Genomic DNA, 12,788 nt, shown 5'->3' with positions numbered 1-12,788 from the left:
GGGCACTTTATCATAGAGTGTCCTCTGCTCAAGAATGAAAACAAGGAACATCAAAAAACAAGAAGTGACAAAGAGAAGAGAAGGGACCTCGTACTCAGTAAGAGAGATCGAAAAGCTGCTGCAGACTTGGTGGTCAAAAAGGCTCTTGCTGCGTGGGGTGATTCGTCAAGTGATTCAGAAAATCCTGATGAACCAAATGATGTGTCTATGGTGACTGTACATGAGGAGGAAACCATTTTCAATGAAATGTTTGCTCTCATGGCTCATACAGAAAATGAAGAAGAGGACGACAAGATAACTCTTCTTGGTATGAAAAATGACTTGGATAATTATTCTCTTAAAAAATTGAGAACGTTGGCAAAAGTTATGATTGATTCTGTAATTGAGTTTACATCTAAAAGAGACACCATGAATGCTGAACTTGACAGTTTAACTGAAAACAAAGTTAAACTGGAGGAGAAAATGTCAAAAATGGTGTCTCTACAGTCTGATAATTCTGAACGTTAGAACCAGTTGAATCAGATAACTGAAGAAGCTGAAAAGCTAAATGGAATGTCAAATGGTTTACAAGTTGAAATTCAAGAAAAATTGAATAATTCTGAGGAAAAGCTGGGATTGTCGTTGGAGAAGAGCAACAAATTAGAAAAGGATATTGTCAAACTTAAGGAAGAACTTGAAAAATATCTTAAGTGGACAAAATCCTCAAAGTTATTGTCAAATGCAACAAATCAGAGTAATTTCAATAAGAAAGGACTAGGAAGTTTGAACATCACTCCTCTTTATAATCCTCATTGTAAGTATGTGTTTGTGTCTGACAATCTGCTTTGTCTTCATTGTGGTAAGAATGGGCATTTAAAGGGAGAGTGTGTTGGCTGGAGAAACTCCTATGAAAGACTCTCTAATTATGCTAAAAGGCAAAATTTACCAAAAGAGAGACCTGGTCCTTCAAAGCATGTTTCAACTCACAGATTTTCAAAGAAAAAATCTGTCACTGCTCCAATGTCTTTTGTTAGAAAGCTTCAAAATTTACCCTATTGGTTTAAATACAATCTGATTACTCCTTTGTCTGCCTTCTGGGAACTCAAATTGAAATAGGTTCCCAAGCTAAACAAGTGATTCTTGGTACAGGTGAGTGAGACGAGCAACAGTCAATGTTGGTATATGGATAGTGGATGCTCTAAACATATGACTGGTGATGTAAAAAATTTCCTCTCACTCGAGACACTTCAAGGAGGAGGTGTCTCTTTTGGTGATGGAAAGAAGGGGTACATTTTGGGAGTTGGCAAAGTGGGAAGATCTCTTGAAGATTCAATTGACAATGTGTATCATGTGGATGGGTTGAAGTACAGTTTGTTGAGCGTGTATCAAATCTGTGACAAAGGAAATGAAGTCAAATTTACTTCTGAGAAGTGCATTGTGGTGAATCTAACTACAAAGAAGGTAATTCTCACTGCTTACAGAAGTAAAAACATGTATGTGGCCAACTTAGAAACGTCTCATGGAGATGACCTAACATGTCTTAGTGCTCAGAATGAGAATGTTGATCTTTGGAATACTAGGCTAGGGCATGTGAGCTCATCTTTATTGAATAAACTGATTTCTAAGGACCTGGTCCGGGGTCTGCCAAAGTTGAAGTTTTCTGAAAATAAAATTTATGAAGCTTGTGTTAAAGGAAAACAAATCAGATCATCCTTTAAGCCTAAAAAGCAAGTAACATCATCAAGAACACTAGAGCTGCTTCACATGGACTTGTGTGGACCCTTGAAGGTTCAAAGCAGAAATGGCAAGAAATACATTTTGGTAATAGTTGCTGATTACGCGAGATATACATGGACAAGATTCTTGAAATCAAAGGCAGAAATAGCTGAAGAATTAGTGGTGTTTTTCAAAATGATTCAAACCAAATTGAATCAAGTAATTTGCAGCATTCGATCTGATCATGGTACTGAGTTTGAGAACTCAAAACTGGACAAATTCTGCATGGAGAATGGTACGAGTCATAATTTTTTTGCTCCTAGAACTCCTCAACAAAATGGAGTAGTGGAAAGAAAAAACAGAACCTTGGTGAACAAAGCCAGAACTATGATTATTGAATCAAATCTCCCTCAAAATTTTTGGGCTGAAGCTATCAACACAGCATGTCATGTTACCAACAGGTGTCTGATAAGAGCTGTTTTGAATAAGACCCCCTATGAGCTCAACAACAGAAAGCCTATGCTGAGCTATCTTAGAGCATTTGGATGCACGTGTTTTGTGCTGAACAATGGAAAGGATGATCTGGGAAAATTTGATCCTAGGAGTGATGAAAGAGTATTTGTTGGATATTTTTCATCGAGTAAGGCTTACAGAATATTCAACAAACGAACTCAATGCATTGAAGAAAGCATTCATGTTGTATTTGATGAAGATGGAAGCTTGAAAAATAATGGATCAAACGATGAAGATGATGTGATCAAACTGTCCAATTTACAGAAAATTGAAGGAAGTGAAGCTGATGTAGAACAACAACTGAAAAATGACTGTGATGATCAAAATCATAGTTTACCTGAAGAGGGTGATGAGGTTGAAAATTGTGATGAGGTACCTGGTACTACTCAGAATTCCAGCCAGAGTACATCAAACTCCCCAAAAAATGATGTCGCTCTTGATGAAGAAGAACATGTTGATCAGCTCAACCAGTCCGCTCCAAGATCAGGATGGAAGCATAGTTCATGACATCCTCTTGATAATCTTATTTCTCCTTTGAATTCTGGAATTCATACTAGATCAAAAACAAGAAATCTAGTTGCATTTTCAGCATTCATATCGTCTATTGAGCCCAAGAATGTGAAAGAAGCATTAAGTGATGCAGATTGGATCAACTTTTTGCATGAGTAACTTCATCAGTTTGAAAGAAGCAAGGTATGGTACCTGGTTCCTCGACCAGGAGGCAAAACAGTAATAGGAACCAGATGGGTTTTCAGAAACAAGCTTGATGAAAATGGAGTGATTACTAGAAATAAATCCAGGTTGGTGGTTCAAGGATATAATCAAGAAGAGGGAATAGACTATGATGAGACTTTTGCACCTGTTGCCAGAATGGAAGCTATTAGAATATTAATAGCTTTTGCTGCATTCATGGGGTTCAAGCTGTATCAAATGGATGTGAAAAGTGCATTTCTGAATGGAGATCTCAAAGAGGAGGTATTTGTCAAACAACCTCCTGGTTTTGAAGATACGGAGCTACCAAATCATGTGTTCAGATTGAATAAGGCCCTGTATGGTCTGAAGCAGGCTCCAAGAGCATGGTATGAAAGGCTGTCAAAGTTTCTGCTGAAGAATGGTTTCAAAAGAGGCAAGATAGAAAATACTTTGTTCTTATTAAAAAGAGAACAAGAATTGCTTATCATTCAATTTTATGTGGATGACATAATCTTTGGAGCTACTTCAGAACATTTCTATGAAAAATTCTCATCATTAATGGGAAAGAAATTTGAAATGAGCATGATGGGTGAACTGACATTCTTCCTTGGTTTGCAAATCAAGCAATCATCAAATGAGATTTCAATCTGTCAGGAAAAGTACATTAAGGAGCTACTCAAGAAATTCAATATGTTTGACTCTAAACCTATTGATACTCCTATGGGAACAAATTCCATGCTTGTAGTAGAGGAATCTGATCCTCTTGTGAATCAAACTATGTACAGGAAAATCATTGGATCCTTGTTATATCTGACTGCTAGCAGGCCTGATATTTTTTATAGTGTTGGAATGTGTACTAGGTTTCAAGCATGTCCTCGTGACTCACACTTGAAGGCTGCAAAACTTATTCTTAGATACCTGAAGAAAACGGGGGACCTGGCTCTCTTCTATCCAGTAGGTGATACTTTTGATCTAGTTGGTTTTGCAGATGCTATTTTGCTGGTTATCAAGTTGACAGGAAGAGTACTTCTGGAATGGCTCATTTCCTTGGATCATCACTCATCTCTTGGGGAACCAAGAAGAAAAATTATGTGGCTATTTTAACTGCTGAAGCTGAGTATGTAGCTGCTGCAGCCTGGTGTTCACAGTTGTTGTGGATCAGGCAACACTTGGAAGATTTTGGGATACACATCAAAGCAATTCCTCATATGTGTGACAATACTAGTGCTGTTAGTATGGGAAATAATCCAGTCCATCATAAGAGAACAAAGCATATTGATGTTAGACATCACTTTTTGAGAGATAATGTTGAGAAGGGAAATATTGTGCTTACATATTGTCCAGCGGAGGAGCAAATTGCAGACATCTTCACCAAGGCTCTCAGTAAAGATAAATTTGAGAGAAATAGGCTGAACTTGGGCATGTTGATCTCTAAGTGATGTTCTTAGCTTCCAACAGTTGAATTCCTTTGATGGCTAAAATTGTAGTGCATGTATCCTTTGTGTGAATATTTAAATATCTGAATAAAGATCCTTTTTGTACCTTTTGTAGGTATACTTTCAGGAAGGACTGGCCTAGCAAAGAAAATGACTAGAACAACTGGGGAATGAGGATGTAACTGTGTTATGGTACATGGTGCCTGTCCAGGTTAGCATTTATACATTAATTTGAAACTGAAAATTATGACCGTTGATAATGCCACATGTCAGTCATCAGTCATTCTGACCGTTAGTCCCATCGTTTCTCTCTCAAACAACACATCCAATCACGGACCTGGCACCTTTTCACGTCTTTTTAAAAACCCTCATTACTTCTTTTTGAAATCCTCATCCGTCCTTTAACATTCTTTTTGCTTCAAAAAGGGTTTAAGTAAAAGTTAAAAAGGTAAACTTTGTTTCTTCTTCTTCCTTTCTCTGTTCGAAAATCCATTTTTTTCTAGTCAAACATGTCTTCTCCTTCTTCTACCTCCAAATAGATGCTAAATGCTCTTAGCGAAATAGAGCCCATTGCTTTCTACTCTCCGTCTATTGTGAAGTCCAGATCCAATGCCCCTTCTAGTTCTCAGCAAGATCCACCCTACAATCCGTTCTATTCCATAGATTTAAACAGCACATTCTTGCCTACTGGACCTGGTCCTTTGCAAGAAATGTTGCCTGATACTCTTTTTGAAGGAGATCTGCCTAAGCTTAAAGCATCTGAGTCCAATATCTTGGCAGCAAGTGAAGAGTTGGTTATTGAGAGTTTGGCTATGATTCGGGAAGAAGAAAGGGCTGAGCAAACTGAAGTTTTGCAGAGGTAAGAAATACTCAACCCATTTTTGATAAAACTCCTGACATTGGAAGGTATCCTTCTTACTCCTCCTCTGACTCTTAAAGTGGAAGGTTGAGCGAAGAGTGGGTGAGATGTTTAGGAAAGGGAAGGAGAAGGTTGTACGAGAGGCCTCTAGGAGAGGACCTACCACTAGGTCTTCTTCTAAAAAATTGATGGCCGATGCCTTGAAGGCCAGTGCACGTTCTACTGCTGCAATTAGAAGTGCCAGAACCTTCAAGGTATGAAATTTCACAATGCCTGAGACTGGTGTTTTTGAGTTGTCTGATGAGGAAGTTGAAAAGAAGGGTAAGAAGAAAAGGTCAGGGAAGAAAAAGGGAAAGGTTTCGAAGAAGGTTGAAAACACAAAGTCCAAAAAGAAAAGTTCTGTAGGAAAAAGGAAGAGATCACAGGGACCTGGTGCCCAAGACAGGAGGGATGAGAGTGTCAACATGCAGGAAGTTGTTGACAGCCTGAGAAAGCAAGCCGTCTTGGCTGGGAGAGTCTTTGATATGGGAACCATAAATCTTCCCGGCATGGACTCTCTTCATGATATGGTAGAAATTCAATCATGGCTACATTTGTTCAATAGAAAATCCCCCATCCTCTATGAAGAAGAAGTGCGAGAATTCTATTATAATGTTCAATTCAAAGAAGATGAGAGTATCCTCACACGGGTCAATGACATTGCTGTACATCTAGATGAGGATTTGTTGAGCAAAATTTTCAGGGTGCCAAGAGAAGGGACCTGGTCTGTGCTGGGAAGAACTTGCTCTACTGAGTTTGCTTCCTTGATTTCTAAGATACCCACAACCAAGGTTGCTGGGATTTATAAGAAGATCATGAAGAGCGAGTACCAGTTAGTCTTCGAGTTCATCAACAAAGTTCTCCTTCCTCGCACTGAAAAGAGGACCTCAGCAACTGCTGCTGACTTGTTTGTGATGGAGATGTTGTGTAGCTTCGAAGCCCTGAATCTCCCAGGTCTTATGCTTGAGCATATCTACAAAACCGTCATCGAGAGCAAAGGTGTTCATGGAATGGGATACATATACTTTCTCACGAAAGTATTCAAGCATTTTCAAATTCCTCTAAGTGTTGGAAAGGTTGGGGCGGTTAAACAAAAACTATCTCACACAGTACCCTGGTCGAGTGTGAGTTTATTGAAGGAAGAGGCAATCCCAAGAGAAAGATGTCTCAACTCATCGAAGATCAGGATCAACTCAAGCATGAGGTTGAGGAGCTCACTGTGCGTTTGAGTGGTAAAGAGGCCGAAATTGCCATACTCAAAGCAGAACTACTTACTGCACAGAATGAGGGACCTGGTTCTTCCGTGGTACAAGCTCTAGAGAGAGAGAATACAGAGTTGAAGGCTAAGATCACTGCCTTACAGGAGAAGGCAATTAAAGATAATGATGTTGCCAATGCACGTCTCACTCTTATCATCCAGTCCATGTCTCATCCACCTCCCTCTCTCTAACCTGTTAAAAAAACCTCCCTTGTGTCTTTCTTTTTGTGGCTTATCTTTGTGTTATTGGATTATCAGTTTGATTTTAATGTATTAATGTTATTGTGGAATGCTGGTTAACTTATTCCTCTGTTATTCTGATTATAGTCCTTTGTGAATGTTTTTCCCTTCCTGATTGATTGCTTTTTAATCTTTGATCTTATTCAGTATTGTTGTTGACATCACTAGTTTATTGCATATCTCTTTTATGATGCCAAAAGGGGGAAGTAAAATTGGTAAATAGCTAAATAAATATACATGTGGGGGAATAGAGTGAGGGGGAATATACATATGGGGGAACAAAGTGAGGGGGAATATAGTAAGGGGGAACAAAGTTGGATGGGATCTGAGACTATTGTTTGTCATCATCAAAAAGGGGGAAAATGTTATTTGCAGTTTTGATGATTTGACAAACTTAGGGACCTTGAAATGGTACCAGGTTCTTACTTGAGTGTTGAAGATGAAACAAACCCAGGGACCTTGTAGAGGTACCACACTCTCATTGTGACGAGCCAGTTGACTGCCAGTTGGAGACAGTACAGAAAGTAGGTGCACACTTCCCAATGGCATCATAAAGTGAGACTTCTCCAACAAATGGCAAAGAGTTTAAGGAAAGTGACTTGTCCATATAAAAGGCACTTTCCTAAACATCTTTGGTAGTTTTTGCAACTTGATATACAACTTTTTCAAGAACATTTGCAAAAGCTGTTAGCAAACAAAAGGTAGAATTATTCCAAGAACAGCAACAATCTCTGGAGCTTTAGTGTGGCTGTTTAAGAATGTATTCTCGTGTTCTTATATTGTAAACTACTCCTGAAACTATAAAGGAATCAGAGGGTAGTGTTAAAATTCTAGGTTGTCCAAGTGGGATAGCTTAGTGGGTAGATTGGTTTCTACTTAGGCTTGTTAAGCAATAGAGACTATTGCTTGAACATGAGATTAAAAACTTCTTCTCACATTTATTGTAATCGTGTTTTACTTTTGCTTTTGAAGATTAGTGAAAACGATTGAAAATCATGTGAGACAGGTCATGGTTTTACTCCTTTAAGCAAGGAGGTTTCACGTAAAATCATTCTGTTGATTTTAACTGCATTTAACTTTCTGTTTATACTCATCAGTTTAGTAAGGGACCTGGTTCAATATTCTGTTAAGTGAAGGCATATATTCTATCAGTTTATATAAACTGGATCTCATATAAATGGAATCCCTAATAAGACATAAGCAGAGGAAGAATTATTTTGTATAGAGCTAATCTAGTTTGCCCATTATGCTAGACTAGTAAATTTGTGCAAAACTTGTATAATTTTTGTCAGAACCTTAGTTTTTTGCGAAGCAGCTATTGAAACAATGGGTCGAGCTTAAACTCCCTTAGATTTCCAATTTTATTCATAAATTCTCATTTACGCACTGTCAAACCCTGATTGGTCATTCTTGGAAAGTTCGTGGTCTTACTGTTTTGCCCACCCCCCACCCCCGATACGATCACGAGTCTTTTGTGATTGAGTTTTGTAAGTTTGTTTTGAATTTTGAGTTTAAAGTTGATAATTTTGTTAAGTTTGAAAGACTAATTTGATACTCGGAGTCTTTTTGAGGATTTGAAGTTGTAAAAAATGAAAATTTAGCCTTTGGATTGACTTTGGTCAACGTTTGGGGTTTGGATGCTCAAATTTGATTTCGAGAGTTTTGTAGGATTTAGAGGATGATTTTAGGCTTAGGTGAGGCCTTGGTTTATATATTTTTGAAAGGTCCCGAACTTGTTTCAACCTTTTTGGGTGGTGTTAGTTTCTTGTGGTTTTCACGGATGTCGAGTTAAAGAGATCTCAGATTCAAGTTTCGACAGTTTCATTGAGTTCAGAACGTCTACTATGATTGATTTGCATATGTGGTTTATGTGCACGGGATTCCAAGCAATTTTTTAGAGTCCTTTTGGTGCTTTGAGAGTTGATTGGATTTTTTGAAGCTGGTGTGTTTCGCTTTCAGGAAAGGTGCCTCACAATCGTGATGTTCACAAAAGTGAGACCCTATTCGCGAAAGCGAAGGGTCTCAATTAGGCGGGGTTCGCTTAAGCAAACCATGGGTAGCGACCACGATATTTGGAAAAGTGAACCCTGGTTCGTGAAGGCGGGGTCCCCACTTCGTGTTGTTCGCATTTGCGACCCCAAGGTCACTTTAGCGTCATCATAGAAGGTTATTTCTGAAAATTTTGGGGTGTAATCCTTATTCTCATTTTTGAGATTGGCAAAATCTTTTGAGGCAATTTTGAAAGGATTTCTTGTGCTAAATCATTTAGGTAAGCTTTTGTAATCCAAAAACATCATTTCCCTTTGATTATTTATGGATTTCAACATCAAAATTTGAAATTTTGATTGGTAAATGACAAGTTTTTTCAAGAACTCAATTCTAAACTAAAATATAGATTGTGAACTGATTCCGAGTCCTTCAAAATGGTTTTCACCAATAAGTTCCCGAGGCTTTGAGTAACATTTTCAAGTATTGAATTTTGGATTCAAGCATTCTTTTTGAAATCGAGTTTTGAGTTGATTGACACATTTTTCAAGCAAATTGATGTGGATAATGTTGTTTAAAAAATTTACTATTAATACTCGATTGATATAGATTGTACAGTTGTAGACATTGGTCGTAAGGAGAAGATTCAACTCTTATAGTGACTAATTGATCGATAAAAGTCAAGTGATCTCCTAAACCTTGTATTCCAATAGAATTTATGTATTTCCTTCGACGTTTGTGTTTTCGGAGTAATGAAAATGAGGTGCATGGCTAATTGTCCACTTGATAAATCATAATGAATGAAAAGAAATTTGAATAAAAAGGCTATGTGATGATCATAATGTTTGTGAATTGTCTTATTGTAACCCTTAGTGATTGAGTGATGAAATGATTGACTACATCAAAATGGACTTGAATTGCATGAATTATTGTCTCTTATGCATGGTGTGATATTGCATGAATTTTAGTACCAAGATCACTCTTGCATTATGGGCGGCTTACGCCCATGAGAATGAACTCTGAGCGACCTTGATACTTGAGATCCTCTTCGGATTTGACACGCCCCCGGTCACTCTTGCTAGATGGGCTTGGAATGGACTGGCTAAGTAGACGACCTAAATCGATGGTCACTCGTGCTAGCCTGGCTGCGAGTTGATTGGACTTGATGGTTACTTGGGCTAGGAGTCGTACTTTCAGTTCGTGTTACTCTTCTGTAGTAGACTTAGCTATTTTGTGTGCGTATCAGGATTGTGGGGTACCCTTCAAATTTTACTTTAACTCGCGCATGAGTGTACATTCTCAGCTTATGGGTCCACTTAGGTTTAGTTAGTTATACTTTTAGATTTATTTTTTGGTATCCTCGTGTGCTTTCTTTTTATACCTGTTTTGACCTCTTGTGTGTCTAGATTCCATCTTTTCATCAAATTGTTTTTACCTTTTTTTGTTAGTCGTCCTTTGATGCCTATTGAGTACCTTTGTTTTGACACTTACGCTACACTCTATATCTATTTCGTGATGTAGGTCTTAGTACTAGCTTCCAGGGTGATGATCATGCCATCTTTTGCAGGTTGTGGATATCGGAGACGAGGGTGAGTACTTGGCGTCTTGGATCAATTTGTCTTTGTTTGTTTATACGGTAGCTAGTAGTTTGCCTTTGAGACGACTTGTAATGGTCAACTTTTGGGACTTGTATATATTCATATTTGACAACTTTGTACTCGGGACTTCCACATTCGGGGAAGGTTTCTATTTGTATATAGTTTTTGGTTTGCTTTCATTTATGTCTTTTCTTATTGCTAGTGCACTATTAGTTATTCTATCCGTATATTCATTACTTGTTCTTCCGGGTACAAGTTCACTTAATACTGATAAATTATAGTAGATTTATCATGACTAAGGAAGTCAGATCGTGACATTTCTCATGGAAAAGTAAAAAAAATAATTTCTTCCTAATACCTTTAATCCAAACATCTAATCTTATATATTATAAAGTGTTTTCTTTATACATTTTTGTCAAAGTTAAGAAATAATAAATGATTCAGCAACATAATGCTAACAAAAAATGAGAACCAAGAAAAAACTTAGTGCTAACCTACAATGCACAACAACACCCAGATGCCCAGCATGGGGTATGTCAAAATAGCACATCAAAGATATTTTACTTCACCATTGTAGGATCAAATTCCACCTGATATATAAAACTTAATTTTCATGCGAACGAATGTCTCTTGAAAGCCCTCGGGGAAAATGTAGCTCCACCCTTGCTTTCAACTTGCTTAAAGTAAAGACATGAATATTTTGGCAACTATAAAATAGTTATTGAGTAAGAAAGAGTATATCAATCAAATGGACACACTTTTACGATATTGCTTTAGACAAGCTAAGTACCTTTATAAACTATAACCAAAATTTCAGTGACACATCAAAATTTAAATAGACTCCCATTACCCCCTAAATTATTTCTAAATCGAATTAGCACACCCCAAAAGATGACGTGTTAGAGAGAGTGTGTACATTTAGAGCTAAACTCGCCTTAAATGAATGATTTGATGATTCTAAATAGGGGTGTCAAATGAGCGGGTTGGGTTGAAATTGAGGATATTAAAATGGATTGAAATAGAAGTTGAGTTGTTTCTTGTCCCGCCCAAGTTTACTTTGGCCTCAAATGAGCTAAAAAACGGGTTGGGTCTTGACTCGCCCAATTTGACCCGATTAATCTCAATAATTTAACATATTCATATTTAACTTTTGTAATCACAATTTGAATTTGAGCTCAAGATTTTTTTAAAAAAAAATAACAAATGGATAGAAAAACCCTAAACATGTTAAATAGATAATAATTCGTACCTTAAATATAGGAACATATCTTAATAAATAATTTTAAAACAGGTTAAATTGGAGATTAAATTAGGCTCAATTGAGGATTCACTTCAAATGAGTTATGTTTGAATGGGTTGAGATTGAACCATATTCAAACTATCTTGAGTTCAACCCTTAAAATTCTGGACTGATTACCTACGCATTCATTTTTTACACCCCTAATTCTAACATATCTGAAATGCATTTTATGATCAAATTTCCCTCTTGATTTGCATTAGGGAGGTTCCATATGAGTTTCAATGCTTGTTTGAAAATTGATATTTTATTATCATCAAGCTTTAACGGTACCACCTAATTCAAATGATCTCCATCTAGTGTTTGTATCGAAACATTAGATTGTACCGTAATTTCATAATCATAGCAAACATAATCGCCACATTTGAAGTTCGTATGAGAAAGTTATGGTTTTTATAGTGAAGTTAGTTTTTGATGGTGCTGGTGTTTTGCCAAAGATAGTCGTGTAAGATTTTTCATTGTTGCTTAGGATTATTGAAAGAAGTTAGTGACAATTAATTAAAGAGAAATAACTTAATTGTCATTAAATATGTTATTAGAGACAGTTAATACTCTTTGTAAGTGTCTCTAAAGTCTACATGAATATTAGATCCAAAGACACAATTAACTAACAACGATAAAATTTTAGCAATCTTTGTTAATGTACATATTTATTACCAATAAAAATTATTTTTACTATAGTGTATCTTGATCGAAGAAAAAATTACCAAACAGCTAGCATTATCTCTCGCTTGGCACCATTAGGTTTCTATTTGAGAGAAACATTCTATCAAAAATAGAATTAATTACCAAGGAATTTGCAAGTATTTATTGTTTATAATCATAAATTCTGAGATTTATCTAGTTATGCTGAAATACATGCTTGCATGTGGTGGAGTCTTAGTAGCTCAGTTGATGGACATTTTAAACTCCCACCTTGTTGGTGAGAGTTTGATTCCCCACATGGTAGTTCCATCCCTATTTCCCCTTCCCCTTCCCCTACCAAGAAAAAAAAGCAAAACAAATAAATTATTTTAGTGCATTCATATTCAATACGGTTGGAAGGCATATAGGACATGTAGAGTACATTTGGGGTTGACTAATCCAAATTCTCAGCTGGAAATTAAGTACTATATGTTAAAAATGATTTCATACTCAGGCCAGAACATTAGACCATTGATTAAAGATAAATATA

The sequence above is a fragment of the Solanum lycopersicum genome, chromosome 7, assembly GCF_036512215.1.
Source record: "Solanum lycopersicum chromosome 7, SLM_r2.1".
Lineage (NCBI taxonomy): Eukaryota > Viridiplantae > Streptophyta > Magnoliopsida > Solanales > Solanaceae > Solanum > Solanum lycopersicum.
The sequence above is the reverse complement of the archived record's forward strand: the minus strand, read 5'-3'. Positions refer to the sequence as shown.